Consider the following 13,801-nt stretch of genomic DNA (forward strand, 5'->3'; position numbering starts at 1 on the left):
TGCTAATGTGTTAAGTGCTTTTAATGATTTCCAAAACGAGCTTTCTAGGCGAGTGTGTACTTTATCGCACTCGACCTAAATAACTGTGCAATTTTCAAGGATTTAATGATTAAAATGTTACTTGCGCATGAATGTAAGCCTTTTGGGCTGAACTGGCCATTGCCCCTTGTTACCGGTCGTCTCGAGCCAGAAGCGGACTCGGTCGGGCGATTAGGGACTTGGGTGAACATTTGGTATACTCGAGTATTACCCTGTAGGTTGGTGGAGACTGGCCAATGGCCAGGACGGGGGTGAATGAATGAATGAACGAACGAACAAACGAACGAGGGTTTATTGATAAACGAAAAATGCATTTTCAAATGATTGGAGGAATAAGGGGGAAATGACAGGAGAATGAATGAACGAACGAACGAATTGCTCCTTGTGAGCCGTATCCTTTTAATGAATGTTGCTATCGCTTTCCATTGTAAATGTTTCTTGAATTATTCATACTCCATGTTTAATGTATTGAATTGATTGTTTGATTATCTGTTCGGAACCTCATTGAGCTTTTAGCTCACCCCTTTAGTTTTATTTTCCTTAACAGGGGACGGCGAGCAGGATGAGAGCATAGACTAGCCTAGTCTAGGTCTTTTGTTTCTTTTGTAATGGTTCTCGCCCTTGTGCTTGGCACGGGCTGGTTGTATGGTGAAGTGAGAACCTTTGTACATTTGATGACTGTACTTCCTTTTGAGATAGCAATGTATATAAGTTCCGCTTTAAATTTGGATTGCTGCCCTATTTATTCTTGTGATTTATTCTGGATTTGATAAAGGAACGACTGAGTCCCGGCGAGAGCCGGGCAGGCGACCCGCTGAACCCTGGGGTACGCCCTAGGGGGAGGTGGGGCCATCACAAGCTCCAACCGAGGTTCGTTGGACCTTTCAAGATTCTCCAAAGGGTTGGTAAGGTAGCGTATCGCCTGGAACTACCGCCCAGTCTATCCAGAATTCACGACGTCTTCCACGTCTCGATGCTTAAGAAGTACTATCCCGACCCATCCCATATCTTACAGCCAGAGGAAATCGAAATAGATGAAGCGCTCACTTACGAAGAGAAACCTGTACAACTGCTTGATCGGAAAGTTAAAGAGCTGAGAAACAAGCAGATTCCTTTGGTAAAGATATTGTGGAGAAACCATGGGGTAGAGGAAGCTACCTAGGAGGTGGAAGAAGAAATGCAAAAGAAATAACCTGAACTTTTCGTGAGTCAAGGTGAGAAATTTCGAGAGCAAAATTCTTTTAAGGGGGAGAGGGTGTGAGAACCCGTAAAGTTCCTTTTTTTTTAGGTTTTATTTTATTTAATTGCATGCTTTTCCCTATTTTCTTTATTAGAAAAATTTTCTAGATAATTTTTATGAGTAAATATAGTTTTTAAATTATTTTTCTAGTATCGGTTAGTTTTTGAGAAATTAAGAGTGTATACCGGACGTGGGACCCGCTAGTGCGGAAAGTTCAAAAAAATTCGGCCAGTTAGGTTAAGTTCTGTATACCGGGATTATTTTACCAGGTGTTAAGAGATAATTAGAGGTTCCCAAATGGATTAGTGTGGGAGAGACAAAAGGATAGCTTTACATTTAATGAGAGTGACAAGTGTCACTTGGTGAGTTGATCTTGATTTTGACAACTATTCACCACTTTACCAATTAAACAAAAATTGACCAAGAAAGCTTCATTTTCTTCACTCCTTTGGCCAGCCTCTCAAGAAGAAAAAGAAAGGGAAAAGCTCTCAACTTTCTTGCCTCAATCTTGCTCAATCTAGCAAATCAACCGTTTAAACTTCCAATTTCTCCATAAAAACCTTTAGTTGAGTAGTAATGGGGTTGATTGTGAAGTGGTTTGGAAGCAAGAGGTGTTAAGTTGGTTCCTTTCTTGAGTTGCAAGGTGAGTAATTAAGGAACCTCTCTTTTGTTCTTAGTAATGTTAAATTAGTGGCTTGTGTGAGTAAAAGAGATGGTTTTAGGTGTTACTTCATGACTTTTGGTTGAGATTGGTGAATTTTATATTTATTCTTGATTTTTTCTGTTTTTATATGTTTAGTATTGTGTGGCCATGGATGATGGCTTGGGATAGTCTGGAATGAAGCCATAGTGCGTAAATTGTAGCTAATTGCGGAAAATTTCCACTTTGAGCGGAAAATTCCAGATTAGGGTTTCAATTAACCTCATTCTGCCTGGTACTGTTTGGATAGGAAGAAGGCCGAATTAGCCTTGGGTTAAAACATGAAAGTTGTATGAAATAATGTTTTATAGTTTTCTGTAAAATTTCAGCTCAATCTGAGTTCGGTATCCAGAGAAAAGACAGAAATACCCGGACTGCCGTAGGTAGATTTCAGTGAACAGGGTTGACATTTCACCCGATCTGGCCGTGTCTGTTTAGCTTTATGCGTACTGATTTAACCTTTGGTCAAAACACAAAAGTTGTATTGCTGTGTCTTAGCTTTCCAACGCCCTTAGAAACGCCTCAATTGGACTTTGGTAGCCTGAGTAATGGTCATTTAACCAGAATACGGTTCGCTAACCTGTTTATGTGGTTCTGGTTTGGTACATTGAAATTTTAACCTAGCTACGCTACGAACTGGACTGAGTGGTCTTCAGTAAAGTTGTATCTCTTTTCCTTAGCTTTGAAACGGTGTAAATTTCACCTTAATCCGATAAGTGTAGCTTCAGTTGTGTTCATTCCGCTAAGTAACATCAAATCTGCCTTTTGTTTTCCAACCTAAACTTCATTTCCGCACATGCCCTAGTTTGATTTTTGCACTTATACGTTCTATATGGTCTTACTATAGTAGTATGTAGATTCGGTTTATGACTCGTATTCGAGTCTCATTGTGTTTACTTGTATGTTTTAGGGCGTGCCGGTGACGCTAGGCGCTCGTTGGACCGCAATCTGTGAAATCTTTTCCTTGCTTGATTGGTGAGTGTATTACTCACATACTTGTTACTTCATGGCTTCGCTATACTTGAAATCTATGGCTTGAATGCTTGTGTGTACTGATGAGCTTGGTTGAGTTAAGGGTGTACTTTATCACTCTTACACTCAATGGCTTATGTGACTGGTTTATGTGACTGTTACAGTATCAATTCAATGTCTTTGAATGTACTTGAACTGGTGTCATTTGGACATGTATCCAACGACTCTTACTATTTATTTTGAGCTCAACCCCATTGGCAGTCGATTGACTCAAGCCAGTAAGGGCATGGTCGAGGAGATTGATAAGCCATGGGGACTGTTTCTATGGAATCATTGGGTATGAGACCTTTGATTCTGGTATACTCGAGTATTACCATTGTACACTGAATGGAGTTCGGGCCCGGTAGGGGTATGTGAGGTGGAAGGAATCGGTGAAAGTGGAGTCTACGGTATTGGTTACTCCTTAAGCGTTGACGGAGGGTCAACGAGACGAGATCAAGTACGGCAAGCGAGGGATAAGGGCTCTTGAGAGCCGCCCGTATCCTTTTATTGAATTTAAATGTAATGTTAGTTCGGATTACTTGTTGAACGTTTGGACTGAGCAACTTTGTGCTTATGTGAACTTTACTGATATGCATGAGTGTACCTCATTGGGCGAAAGCTCACTCCATTGCCTTTGTTTTCCTTACAGGGATGTGAATACCTTTTGGAAACTGTGAATTTGAAGCCAAGTTGAGCTAGTTGAATATACTTTTGTATAACTCCTTGATGGTTGGGAACCTAAATGTATTTTGTTTTAATACTATCTTTTGAGTTGTAAGTGGGGAACCTTACATGTATAAATGTGATTGGCATTGTTCATGTGCGGCTCCGATATTCCATTTTTATTTCATGGTTTTGTTTCGTTTGAGCGCTCTATTACCTTCCGGAACGTTTTAGAACGTATTTAACTGCCTCGTTAGTCCTGGCGAGAGCTGGGCAGGCAGTCCGCTGACCCCTTTGGTACGCCTTAGGGGAAAGTGGGGCTGTCACATTCTTCATCACTGGAGGCTCGATGCAAGATAAGGAAACTGGAATATGGATTCCTAGGGTCAGAAGGGCACAGTGTGAGAACCCGTATTTTTCCCATTTTCTAGGTTTTATTATTTTCCATGGCTTGTTTTCTGCATTTTCGTGATTAGGAAAAATTTCTAGATACTTTTAAGGAGCAGATATAATTTTTAGATGATTTTTCTAGTATCGAATAGGTTTTGAGAAATTAAGAGCGTATACCAGACGTGGGACCCACTAGTGCAAAAAGTTCGGAAAAATTCGGTCAACTAGGTTAAGTTTTGGATACTGGAATTAATTGACCGGGTGTTAAGAGATAAGTAGAGGATGCTAAGTGGATTGGTATAAGAGAGACTGTGAGGCCCCAATCAGTTCGTAAGTTGATATTAGGGTTATTCATTATTTCGGTGTGGTTAAGTAGGGTTTTAGGGCTAAGGAGGAAACCCTAATCTCGGTTAAGATTGAAAACCCTAGTTTATGTATTAGTTTGAATGGTTAGCAAACTCTAGATTAGCAAACCTCTAGTGTTACAATTTATTAGAAAGCTTAAGTGGAGTTTTATTTATCGCCCGCCTTTTTCTACCTTTTCTTTATTAGAAAATTCCCCAGATAATTTTTATTGAGTAAATATAGTTTTTAGATGATTTTTCTAGTATCGGTTAGTTTTTGAGAAATTAAGAACATATATCGGACGTGGGACCCACTAGCGCGGAAAGTTCGGTAAAATTCGGCAAATTAGGTTAAGTTTTGGATACTGGAATTAATTTACCGGGTGTTAAGAGATAAGTAGAGGTTGCAATTTGGATTGATATGAGAGAGACAAGTTAGGTAGGTATTTAATAAAAGGTGACAAGTGTCACCATGTGATTGCTTCATACCTTAAGACCACTATTCATGGTCTTACCAATTGACTAATTAAATAAAAAAACAACCAAAAATTCTTCATTTCTTCTCCCTTGTTGGCCGGCCCTCTCTCTCAAAAAGAAAGGAAGAAACTCTTCAAGTTTTGCTTCCATTTTGCTCCAAATCATCAAAACCAACCATTGAAACTTGAACTTACTCCATAAAACCTCTTCAATTAGTGTTAGTAAGTTGTTTGGTGGAGTGATTTGGAAAGCTAGGAGGACCTCTTGCTCTCTCTCTCTTGTTTTTAAGGTAAGTTGTGAAGAACCACCCTCCTCCCTTAATTGATGCTTAAATCATGCTTAGTGGTAGTATGAGATGCAAGTTTATGGATTATTTCTTGATTTGTGGTTGAAGTGATGAAGTTTTATTATTTTTGGGGATTTTTCTTTTTTAATATAAGAATGATTGTGTGGCTATCTATGATGATTGGAAATGGTATATAATGACTCTAGGAGGTGGAAAAAGTGATTAATTGCAACCAATTTCTGGTTTGCAAGAAATTTCAGAAAATTAGGGTTTTTGTGGGAGCATTCTGCCCGAATTTTTAGCTCCTAGTTAGAGGCCGAATTGGCCTTGTCTTAAAACATTAAAGTTGTACGGAATGACATTTTAGAGGTTCTTACAAAATTTCAGGTCAATTGGAGTAGTGTAGAATGAGAAAAGTCGAAATTACTATTGCTGTTCTGGTTTTACCCGAATGTAAGAATTTCGCCTGTAATTGATTGTTTTGGTTAGGAATGCTTCCGAATTGGTTGTTGAGGCCTTCTGATGAAATGTATCCCTGTTTCTTATATTTCAGCTGGTTTTGGAATTTCTGGATTTGGACTTGGATAGCCTGATTTATGATGTTTCCGCTAGAATGCGTTCTGTGAATCTGTTTTTGTGATTCTGGTGTAGTATCTTGCATTTTGGACCTAGTTACACTCGAAACTGGACTGAGTAGCCTTCTTCAACATTTTAGCCTCTTAAGTCCTGAATAGATCTGCAAAATTTCCGATCAAACGGATCTGTGTAGCTGGAGTTATGACCAAAACACTCGCACCTGTTTTGTACCCTGAAATTGTGTACGTTTTGAATTTCAGCTTCTGACCGTGCATTTTTTTGTTTTGATCCCGTACGATCTGGGTGTCAACTCCTTCATAAGAAATGTATATCTTGGTTTTAGCTTCGAAACGGTATAAAGTACGTCGAAATCCGAGTTCCGTAGCTTCCGTTATGATCAAAACAAGATTGATCATCAGAACTGCCTTGAATCTGGACAGTTCTGACGGGTACTTTGTCACTCAATTTTCGTTCTGGTATGAGTGGATTCAGGTCTTGGCCAAAACATCAAAGTTTTAGCTTTATGTCTCATCTTTCTAATTCCTTTGAAATTTCATTATTTGGATTTTTGAGCTGGGAGTTATGGTCCAGCAAACATACCCTGTTCGTTACTCTAGAGTGCGAATTCATGGAACGGTTTTCTGTACTTTCGACCTATTTCCGTTTAGATCCGGATTGAGGTGTCTTCATGAAAACTGTAACCCTTCCTCTTATCTTCGCAATGGTACCTCATGTACCTTGATCCGACACTCGTAACTTCGTTTAGACTCAAAACAGCTTTGACGGCAAAATGGCTAGGCCGCCATTCCCGTTTCCGTATGCCGTTTCCGCACTCGTATGTGCCGATTATGCCTTTTTGCTTGTTTTAGGCATATTAGTAGCCGTTTATGATATTATATGATGCAATCTTCTCTTTCAGACGTTGGTGAGCTAGGTGAAGCCGGTGGGGCCTACTAGCTACTCCTCGCGGCACAAATTTCAAACTTTTGCTCTTTTGTTCGTTGAGTAAGTATTCAGGCCGCTCTTATGTGTTAGTTGCTTATGTGTTTCGATATGTATGAAAAGGGTACCTAGGCGAGGGTGTACTTTATCGCACTCGACCTAAACCCTAATTTACGCACACATTTGTACATGGCATATGTATATGAATCATTTTGGAACTAAACCCCTTGAGATTGTGGCTCGGGGTGACTTTTGAGTAAATTTTGTGAAGTTTGTGAGTTTGGGGCCCGATCTCATGACCTAGATGGACTATTCGAGCCGGTTAGGGCTTGGTCGAAGTTAGTCCAACCTGGTTTGAGGTCACCAAGTTTGTGAATCCGGTTCACCGGTTATGTGGACCAAGTTTGTGACCCGAGCTTGTGAACCAAGCTCAATTTCGTTCGCTCGAGCAAGTTTGTGAGGTGTCTGGCCAGAGAGGGTGATAAGGTGTACGGTGGGAGTACAAGTGAAGTTCTACGGACCATTATTTGTGGTCGACGGAGTGTCGGCAGGAGGTCACACATGGCAAACGATCTGGCTTTGGAGCCACCCGTATCCTTATTATGTAATGTTATTTTTCTGCTTTTGCTTTACTCTTACTGTGTAACTGTTGTTACGTGAAATTTACGCTTTTGCCGCTGTTTACTTACTTAGCATATAGCTTACCCCTTTCCTTTCGTTTTCCTTAGCAGAGGCCGACGCGGGGACTTTTGGCACATACACTAGTATAGTTAAATTTGCATGTAATAGTTGGACAATTAGGATGTTTGTTTTAGTTTTGGTGGTTTGTATAAGGACCCTCCTTAGGGTCTACTATTTGGTTTTGGTTATAATTATAAGAATGTAATAGTATGAGCAGGTACTTTTGAAGAATGTAATTAGAACACTTTTGGGGATTGTATATATATTGTATATAGTGCTCTTTCGATTTATCCAGTTTTATTACTTTAGGTTTTGAGTCCTGGCGCGAGCTAGGCAGGCGGCCCGCCGATACCCTTGGGTTCGCCCTTGGGAGAAGTGGGGTTGTCACAGGTGGTATCAGAGCGCCTAGGTTAGAGGCTTGGGCAAGTGGGACATACGCGATAGGTACTAGGCATATTTGATTCTTTTAAGCTGAATGATATACTTTATCTGAAATGCCGGTGAACTGACGAATTAATGTTTTGTAGGTATGTATCCGGGCAGTTCGAGTAGTGCGGGACCTAGTGGCATGGGACCGAGACCTCCGAGTGCGAGAGGCCCAGAGGATCGAGCGCTGCGTAATCGGGCGATCCGTTATCGGCAGAGACCTGGAGAGCCTTACACTTTGTACTCCCCTTTTGGTCAGGTGTCGCACTGACCTTGTAGGTGTTGGTATACGTACAGTTATCCTGACGAGGTCGTCCTGGCAGTGGACGATGAGCGACGCAGCCTGAGTAGTCAGTTAGAGGAGGCCAGAGAGGTTGGCCATGGGCAGGCGATGCGTATTAGAGACTTGGAGCGGGGTCTCCGAGATGAGATGCAGAGGGTGGACGCTTTACGCCGTCAGCTTCAGGACACCCAGCAGCACCTCTTCGCTTTGAAGAGGCAGCTGAAGGAGAGGGTGCAGAGTATTTCGATGGACTGCGAGGTCATTCTAGATATGGCCGCGGAGGCACCGCCTCGAGCCACCGGTCCAGAGGGGATGGACGAGGTGGACACGTTAGGTTCCGTTGGGAACCTGGGCCCTAGGGGAGGCGTTTAGGGTCGCTTTTGTACATTTGTTTAGCTAGTGGATTACTTTTGTTAAAACTGGCATGACCACTTTCTTTCGTTATTTGGTTGACTGACTAGATTTTTGGAGCCGGTGCTCATGTGTACATTGGGTTTTGTACCGATTGGAGGTCGGTAATCTGTAAATCTTTTGGTGTGACTTTGTAAATATTTGTATATATTTGAGTAGCATTTTGAACTTATCTTTTGTGTGTCTTTTGTGCATACGCTTTACGTCCGTACTTTTGCTCATAGTTTGAATAATAAGTATATGTAACGTTCCGATCTATAGACTTGTGCCCCGAAATGGACTCCGGTGGTCCAAGTAGAGCTGGAGAGCAAGGACGAGGCTCTGAAGGAAATAATGGAAATGGGCCGGATCAAGTCGCTACAGCCATCCAGCGGATGGCCGATCTACTAGAGCGAATGACAAATCAACAGGGCCAGGGGAGCAGTACTAGGAATCCTGGACATAATTTGGGACATAATCCGGGTAATCATGAGGGAGAGGACCGTGCTTTAGAACGGTTCTAGAAATTTGCACCTCCTAAGTTTATAGGTGGACCTAATCCTGACCTAGACGAGGGCTGGATGGATCGTATGTTAGACATATTTGCCGCGCTTAGGTATTCGGAGGAGCGGCAGATATCCTTTGCCGTCTTTCAGTTCGAAGGGGCCGCGCGAGCCTGGTGGAACGTGATCAAAGCCAAGTGGGAGCGAGAACAGACCCCCTGGACATGGGTCAATTTTACTCGAGAATTTAATGAGAAATACTTGCCGCCCATTGTGCAAGAGAAACGAGAAGATGATTTTATCCGCCTGCGTCAAGGGGCATCTAGTGTGGTGGAGTATGAAACTCAGTTTACAAAACTCTCTCGCTTTGCCCCAGAGCTGGTGCTGACGGAACAAAAGCGAATTCGCCGCTTTACCCAAGGCTTAAATGTGGAAATCCAGGAAGCACTGGCGGCCGCACAGCTGGACACGTTTAGTCAGGCACTAGAAAAAGTACAGCGGATTGAGACTGCCAGGGGACAAGTTAAAGCCTTTCATGACCGGAAAATGAGGCAACCCAGCTCGAACGATCCCCCGGTTGGACAGAGCTAGCGAAACGAGCCACCCGCGAAGGCGAGTAAAGGTGCAGACGGTCCACGACCTGTAAGAACTCTGAATAATTTTGGGCGAGGTCAGATAGTGCAAGAGCCCCAGAGGAGTGCCCAGCGTGGAGGGTCAAGTATGGCCACTAAGCCAACCTGTGGTTTCTGTGGGGGCAATCACACTGATGAAAATTGCTGGAAAAATAGTTCGGTACGGAAATGCTTCAAATGTGGTAGTACCGAACATCTGATTGCCCGGTGCCCTAAGATGCAGAAGGAAGGACTCAAGCCACCGACTGAAGGGACCACAACTAAGCCGATGAATGCAGGGGAAAATCGACCCAAAGGGCCAGCAAGAGTGTATGCAATGGGTCAATATGAGGTGACTGACCCTTCGGCGGATTTCGAAGGTATGCTTTGATCAAAGAATTAATTTCGAGGACGAAATTTTCCTAAGTGGGGGAGATTGTGAGGCCCCAATCAGTTCGTAAGTTAATATTAGGGTTATTCATTATTTCGGTGTGGTTAAGTAGGGTTTTAGGGCTAAGGAGGAAACCCTAATCTCGGTTAAGATTGAAAACCCTAGTTTATGTATTAGTTTGAATGGTTAGCAAACTCTGGATTAGCAAACCTCTAGTGTTACAATTTATTAGAAAGCTTAAGTGGAGTTTTATTTATCGCCCGCCTTTTTCTACCTTTTCTTTATTAGAAAATTCCCAAGATAATTTTTATTGAGTAAATATAGTTTTTAGATGATTTTTCTAGTATCGGTTAGTTTTTGAGAAATTAAGAACATATATCGGACGTGGGACCCACTAGCGCGGAAAGTTCGGTAAAATTCGGCCAATTAGGTTAAGTTTTGGATACTGGAATTAATTTACCGGGTGTTAAGAGATAAGTAGAGGTTGCAATTTGGATTGATATGAGAGAGACAAGTTAGGTAGGTATTTAATAAAAGGTGACAAGTGTCACCATGTGATTGCTTCATACCTTAAGACCACTATTCATGGTCTTACCAATTGACTAATTAAATCAAAAAACAACCAAAAATTCTTCATTTCTTCTCCCTTGTTGGCCGGCCCTCTCTCTCAAAAAGAAAGGAAGAAACTCTTCAAGTTTTGCTTCCATTTTGCTCCAAATCATCAAAACCAACCATTGAAACTTGAACTTACTCCATAAAACCTCTTCAATTAGTGTTAGTAAGTTGTTTGGTGGAGTGATTTGGAAAGCTAGGAGGACCTCTTGCTCTCTCTCTCTTGTTTTTAAGGTAAGTTGTGAAGAACCACCCTCCTCCCTTAATTGATGCTTAAATCATGCTTAGTGGTAGTATGAGATGCAAGTTTATGGATTATTTCTTGATTTGTGGTTGAAGTGATGAAGTTTTATTATTTTTGGGGATTTTTCTGTTTTAATATAAGCACGATTGTGTGGCTATCTATGATGATTGGAAATGGTATATAATGACTCTAGGAGGTGGAAAAAGTGATTAATTGCAACCAATTTCTGGTTTGGAAGAAATTTCAGAAAATTAGGGTTTTTGTGGGAGCATTCTGCCCGAATTTTTAGCTCCTAGTTAGAGGCCGAATTGGCCTTGTCTTAAAACATTAAAGTTGTAGGGAATGACATTTTAGAGGTTCTTACAAAATTTCAGGTCAATCGGAGTAGTGTAGAATGAGAAAAGTCGAAATTACTATTGCTTTTCTGGTTTTACCTGAATGTAAGAATTTCGCCTGTAATTGATTGTTTTGGTTAGGAATGCTTCCGAATTGGTTGTTGAGGCCTTCTGATGAAATGTATCCCTGTTTCTTAGCTTTCAGCTGGTTTTGGAATTTCTAGATTTGGATTTGGATAGCCTGATTTATGATGTTTTCGCTAGAATGCGTTCTGTGAATCTGTTTTTGTGATTCTGGTGTAGTATCTTGCATTTTGGACCTAGTTACACTCGAAACTGGACTGAGTAGCCTTCTTCAACATTCTAGCCTCTTAAGTCCTGAATATATCTGCAAAATTTCCGGTCAAACGGATCTGTGTAGCTCGAGTTATGACCAAAACACTCGCACCTGTTTTGTACCCTGAAATTGTGTACGTTTTGAATTTCAGCTTCTGACCGTGCATTTTTCCGTTTTGATCCCGTACGATATGTGTGAGGACCCGTACTTTTCTTAATTGCACGTTTTCTGCATTTTCTTTATTAGAAAATTTTTCTAGATCAATTTTATGAGTAAATATAGTTTTTAAATGATTTTTCTAGTATCGGTTAGTTTTTGAGAAATTAAGAGCGTATATCGGACGTGGGACCCGCTAGTGCGAAAAATTCGGAAAATTTCGGCCAGTTAAGTTAAGTTTTGGATACTGGGTTTAATTTATCGGGTGTTATGAGATATTTAGAGGTACCAAGTGGATAGGTGTGAGAAAGACAAAAAAAGTTAGGCATGACATTAATGAGAGGGACAAGTGTCATGTAACCATTGGATGGGGACTTTGACTAACTTTTCTTAACTTTACTAAACATCCATTTTGACCAAATGTTTCTTCATTTTTCACCTTGTTGGCTGAAATTTTGAGGAGAGAAAAGAGAGGAAATCCTTCATCTTGTACTTCAATCCCTTGCTCCAATCTTGATTTCTAACCATTAAACGTGAAGATTACTCCATCAAAGTTACTTATTAAGGAGGATTAAAGCTTCTAGTGGAGTTGTTTTGGAAGAAAAATTCTTAAGTCATCGCCTTTCTTGATATTTGAAGGTATCATGTCTAGCCATCCTTCCTTTGTTCTTGATTATGTTAAATTAATGACTTGTGATAGCTAAAGAGATGTTTTAGTGGAAAATTTCTGACTTGAATGCAAAAATTTCCAGTTAAGGTTTCATTTCCTCAATTCTGTCCGTTTCTGTTTGACCAGGTTAGAGGCCTAATTGGCCTTAGTACAAAACATAAAAGTTGTAGAGAATGATGTTTTCTAGTTACCTGTAAATTACCGAGCTCAATCTGAGCTCGGTAACCTGTGAAAAGACCGAAATACCCCTGCTACCCTGTTTCTATCCGAGAATAATAATCAGCTTTAGTAATTGGGTAGTTTGACTGGGAATACTACCGATTTGGTTGTTGATGTCTTCTTAAGAATCATATCCTTGTATCTTATCTTTCAAATGGCTTTGGAATCACTGGAATTGGAGTTGTATATGCTGAGATAATTCGGAAATACCCAGACTGGTCTAGGTAGGAGTTCAGCGAACAGGGTTGTCTTTTCACCCAATCTGACCGTGACTTTTCACCATGATCCTTACCGAATTAGATTTTAGCCAAAACATGAAAATTTTATCCAATGGTATAAACTAGTATCCTGTAAAATTTCAGCTTGATCCGACCACTGTATCATGTGCAATGACCGAAATACCATTGACTGTCCATGAAACCTGTTTCGCGCCCAGAATTCTGTTTTTGTGTAGTTTTCCATTTTGGATCATGAAAATGCAGGATTTGGCCATGGAGGTCTTCATAATAAATGTAGGGTTGTGTCTTATCTTCGAAACACCATAAGATACACTTCAATCGGACTTCGGTAGCCTGAATTATTGCTGTTTAACAATTGTGCGGTTAGCCAACCTGTTTGTGAGTTTCTGGTTTCATATATGTCAATTTTGACCTAGTTTCACTACAAACTGGACTGAGTGGCCTTCTTCAAAATTTTAGCCCTATTTGTTAGCTTCGAAACGGTATGGGTTGCACCTTCATCCGATAATCGTAGCGCCAATGGTGCCAAAACCGCAAAATGGTGTCAAAAACTATTTTTATCCAGAAATGTTTCTAGCTTGATTTTTGTATTTATTTTTGTATTTACATGACTTTAAGCCTAGTGAATGGCTTTTGGACATGAGATTATTCTATATGAGATGTTGGGACTGTTTTGAGGAAAATAATGAAGCCATTAATGGCTGGAAAATAGGTAAACACAAAGGACATGCCGTCCGTTTATCTTCTTGTAATGTGAGCAAGTTAAAGTAATTTGGCGAATGTATTTTGTGACGAATTGGACGTATTTACTGAAAATGTTACCGGCTCTTTCAAAAGGTGGCCGAGGGCTAAATTTCTATTTGAACCTGTATATTTCCGCTTGGCAAATAAAATGATCATTTTACTATTCGAAAACCTAATACCTCTTTGGGTTGAAATTCCAAACGTTTACTTACTGTTTACCAAAATCTAGAGGTTGACCTAGGGTTCTCTCTGCCACAAGTGAATAACTTTTAAGTGAAGTTTTAAGAGT

This window comes from Coffea eugenioides, unplaced genomic scaffold (assembly GCF_003713205.1).
Source record: "Coffea eugenioides isolate CCC68of unplaced genomic scaffold, Ceug_1.0 ScVebR1_44;HRSCAF=240, whole genome shotgun sequence".
Classification (NCBI taxonomy): Eukaryota; Viridiplantae; Streptophyta; class Magnoliopsida; order Gentianales; family Rubiaceae; genus Coffea; species Coffea eugenioides.